Raw genomic sequence first — 4,846 nt, forward strand, 5'->3', positions numbered from 1 at the left:
ATCCACTTAATTACAGCCACTTAAAATAAATTCCATTAAAAAATAAAAACATTCTCAATATTCCTAACTCTTTTTGTCAACAGCCCTGTGTATATTTGCAAGATATTCATGCATGGACAAATCACTGGCATTGATCAAAGCCCAACACAGCTTAGTCAATCATCAGGACACACTTATGTGCCAGACCTGGGGATGGATATGTTTCTGACATGATTGCTCAGCAGAGGAAAGAGGAGAAGGAAGGAAGGTGAGGTCAGAATACTGCTGCAGAGAGGGAACTGGATCATGGCCAGGTTTGCTAAGTGGAGTGCAGAGAATTGAGAAAGAAAGATGTACTATAACATGAGCCTTCTCCATAGTCTCTTCCAGAAGATGGTAGGAGATGGAGAGTTTTCTATGATGCCAAAAGTCTTCTGTGCAGAATGAAGAGAAGCTGAAAAGGGGCAGCAATTGAAATTCAAACCATGATGGATGAGTAGTTGCAACTAGATTCTAGTTAGTACAGGAAGATGATGAGCTCATATGCGGACTAAATGAATCCATTCTTTAAAATCTTACCTATATTGTCACCCGATTGCTTTTCTTCTTTTTTTTTTACCAGTTTTCTGAGGATGGAATTGTAGCATAAAAGGATGACTGATTGATTATTTGTTAGTGTGAATTCCAAAAACCTTTAGTAACAGTGCTGGTGTGTGTGTGTGTGTGTGTGTGTGTGTGTGTGTGTGTGTGTGTCCATGTGTTTTAGAAGTAATGGGAAGATATCAAGCTTTTCTTTGATAGACCAATACCTTACTTTTTGAGACATGGTTTCTCACTGAACATGTAGTTCACAGACTCAACAGCAGACCAGGGAACCTCTGGTGTCTGCATCTTCAGCACTGGAATGTTGGGCATGCATTGTCTGGCCTGGATTATTACAGAGGTGGGAATTCATGCCATCATGCTTGTACCACATTTACTTTATAAACTAATCCCAGGAAAGGATTACCTCACTTACAAACTTGTGTACACCACAACACCCTATGCCTATTAGAAGTGAATAATGGAAAAGCACAGGAGACTGAACAACATTATAAGAAAGATAGCAGTCACAATTGTGGTTAAATAAATTTCCTAGCTAAAAAACTTGTGAAGCAGCAGGAAAGAAGTCAAATGGAGATGAAGCTGGAAGTGGTGGACATCAGCTGCAGTCAGCTTAAAAGTAGAAATGGTAGTGGTTACTTACACTTACCTGAAACAACATTTGCTGTGATGTTTTCCCTTGGGAGGGAAGCATGGTTAAATTTCAAAATGGGTTTCCTTTAATTACATTAATATCATATCCTTGAGTTCTTCTCTCTGCATGTCTTCTGATGTTTTTCTGTGCATTTTTGAGAAGATTGCAAAAAAATGTCGCTATGATCTCATGTTTGAGAGACTTTCAAGACTTTTATAGACTTCCAGAGAGACGAAGTCCATTAATTTCTCTCTTAATGAATTATCTGAGTTTTAAATTAGAAGGGACACCAGTTTTCATTTTGTATTAATAAAATGACAAACACATGACCAGAAACTGGATATTCAGAGATGTTTGGGGAAATATAACAGGGATTCTAAAGGAACATCACTCCTGAGCCTCTGTGTTTTTCCCCTGCACTGACATGCTGTTGTGCCTGAGAGACCTTTACCACTGATGCTGCTGCCCTCTTAGACCTGAGGACCAGAAAAGCTCTTGTTCTTGTGTCTGTTGAGGTTCAGCTGCCAATCTATACACAACAGCTTTCCTGGTAAAGGATTCTACATTTATGTATTTGAGTAGCCACTCCCTTGCTGTAATAAATAAGTACATTTTCCCACATAGATTTCAGTCTAACCATGTTATTTTTTTATCAAAATGGATGCGTCTCACACAAGAGTATCAGTAGAGGAATACAATACAAATAAGACAAAAATGAGTCTTAACGGAGATGAAGGGAGAAATGATCTGATGACAGAAAACCGAAGACTTGCAAGTGAGGAAGTTTTCCCTTCCACCTTTCTCTCTGCTTGCTGACTTCTTACAGAAGGGCCTTATCTCACCCCTGAGGGACGTTCTTCTCTCTGAGTTTCTGTTTAGTAGAGGTAGTTGGTGACATTCCACGGACACTAGAGAGCAAAGGAAAAGGGGTTTGAGAATTGTGCTTTCTACCCCTCTCCTGGTCAGCTTTGTGTTGACAATATCGATGCTTCTCTAGGCATCTCACTGTCCCCTCTTACTCCTGACCTATAAGTATGAGTTCTCTTCCTTCCCTCCCCCACCCCATCTCTACTTCTCCAGTATCAGTTCCTGCTGATGATCCTGAGAGGCAAGGAGTGGACAACTTCCTTCTCTCTTTTGCTTCATCATTATTCCCCAAGTATTTCCTCTGTCTCTAAGACATTGGACTTTGTAAAAAAAACACTTCTTGTGGTATTCTTCAGTTTTTCAATTTATAACCATCTTTTTTCTTTTTGAATGCAGTTCAGCTTTGAGGAACAGCCACCAATGAACATGTTGTGCAGGCTTCCACATTAACTTCTTCCTTAAGGAAACAACAGACATGAATATGAATGACTTTAGGAAAGTAAGAAGTCTGTTTAAGCCAGGTTATCTCTGTGCTTCAAAAGGAAGCTTCTTTATCATGCCTTCCCAGGAAGATGCCCTGGATCCTGCATGTAGCATTTTGCAGTAGCAACATGGGGGTGTGAACTCTGAGAAAACACATGACAGTGCATCTCTGAACATTCTTGGTATATATCCTTACCTTTCTTCCATTTTCAGGTCTAGAGGTCGGTAGCTGTCCAAGGATGAAGATGGCTCTTTCATTCTAGACTTGGCTTCCTTGTTCTGAAATTGGGATTGGCCTTCAGGATCTGAGGAAATGTGTCTGACCCAGGTGAGGCTTATAAAAATGTTGAGTAGACTTTGTGACTCCTAGTATTTTTACTGGAAACAAGTCACACACTAGAAACCTTTGAGTCCTGATGCCTACTAAGATGTTTCTTGGCATCTGCCCCATCTCCACTCTCACATTGGCCTCTCCCGTTCCATCCTTTTAGGTCTACTAGTGTCCAATAATTACTCTCCCCTCATTTAGGGACCAATTTCCATCATAGTTTGTAACATCAAGTTGTATCAGCTTCAGTTGTGTAGGAATAACTGAATCTTAATCACATCATGCCTCACATATCAACTCTACCATCCCATACTGACTGGTCTACCTTCCTGTAAATAATTGTTGTTCACTCCATTAAGGGTCAATTCTCACAACCAGCAACATCAAAGAGTGCCAGACTGGGGTTTGTAACTGTGTAACTGAAACATAAGTAGAACCTGCTGCTCTGGAAGGTTTCCCTGCAAATGACATTCAAGCTGACAGTCCCTTTAAATCCTATGCAGGTGCCCTATATACCAACTCTCACCCATCTTCATACTTTTATTACTAATGAATAACAGGCTGCCTCTGTCTTAATCTTCAAGGCCAAGTTATAGTAAAGATAAACCAGGTTCAGTCCTGTTTATGATTAAACCTCTTATTCTCAAGGATTGGATTTAAATGCCTTAAGAAATGTTTCTATACTGAATGTTCCAGGAATGGTAATCACGTCTTTGTTTATAGCGGTCTTGCAAAACTACTGCTGTTTCAAAAGGTCTCATGACCACCAATGATTAACTTGTTATGACTACCAGTTGTTATTACTTTGTTTCACCTACATGTTATGTTCTGATCTTGTATCCTTGATGTTTCCCCTATTTGGAAACCCCATATACCCAAGCTCTATAATATGTAGATGGAGATTTCTGTCCCACCTGGTCCTGCATCCCCTTAGTCTCAAATAAACACACATAGGCTTATATTAAAATCAGGCTTCTTTTTTAAGGCTTTTCTTCTTTGATTTATTAGTTGATTTTAGTTGAGTAATTTTATGCTGGAGACAATTCCCAGTAAATATTTTTAAGTAATAACCAATGCTATCAACATTCCTGTGATTTCTCTACTGCTGTTCAACTGAACTGCACTACTCTTAACACTTTTATCATATATTTAAATTAGAAACAGGCTTGCTTCCCATGTCAGTCCCAGCTTCCTCTTCCTCTCCTCCACAGCTGCTTCCCTCCCAGCCCCTCCCAGTCTCCCACCCAACCCCAACTCCATTCTCCAAGGAGGGTAAGGCCCTCCATGGGGGATCTCTAGAGTCTGTCATTTTGTTCAGGAGAGGTCCTAGGGCCTCTCCCAAGTATCCAGATTGACAGAGCATCCCTCATTGTGGGTTGAGTGCCCTAAATTCATTTGTGTGCCAGGAATATTTACTGATCTACTACCCAAAGCCCAATAAATTGCCTAGGCTTCCTCACTGACACCCACATTCAGGGGATCTGGATCAGTCTCATGCTGTCCTCTCAGCCATCAGTCTGGGATCCAGTAGCTCTCCCTTGTTCAGGTCATCTGCTTCTCTGTGTTTCAACAGCCCAGTCTTAACCCCTTTGCTGATCACTTCTCCTCCTCTGTCAATGTGTTCAAGGAGTACAGTTCAATGTTTAGCTGTGGGTGTCTGCCTCTGCTTCTCTCTGTCACTTGATGGAGGTTCTAGGATGATATATAAGATAGTCATCAAAATCATTAACAGGGAGGGGCATTTAAGGTACTCTCTCCTCTATTGCTTAGTTTGTCAGCTGGTGTCATTCTTGTAGATCTCTGGAAATCTCACCAGTGACAGATATCCCCTCAAACCTAGAATGACTCCCTCTTTTATTGTATCACTCATCTCACTCTCCTCTATTCTTCCCCCAACTCAAATTTCCTGTTCCTGCAGATCTTACTGTCCCATCCTCTTCTCCCCCTCTCTT

General features: G+C 40.8%; 1 pseudogene; it reads right to left on the minus strand.

Annotated features, from left to right (window-relative positions):
• Nucleotides 1-2,824, minus strand: part of LOC121134807 — a 30,020-nt pseudogene extending 27,196 nt beyond the window's left edge.
• Nucleotides 2,825-4,846: the final 2,022 nt, after the last annotated feature.

The sequence above is a fragment of the Mesocricetus auratus genome, unplaced genomic scaffold, assembly GCF_017639785.1.
Source record: "Mesocricetus auratus isolate SY011 unplaced genomic scaffold, BCM_Maur_2.0 Super-Scaffold_100030, whole genome shotgun sequence".
Taxonomy (NCBI): domain Eukaryota; kingdom Metazoa; phylum Chordata; class Mammalia; order Rodentia; family Cricetidae; genus Mesocricetus; species Mesocricetus auratus.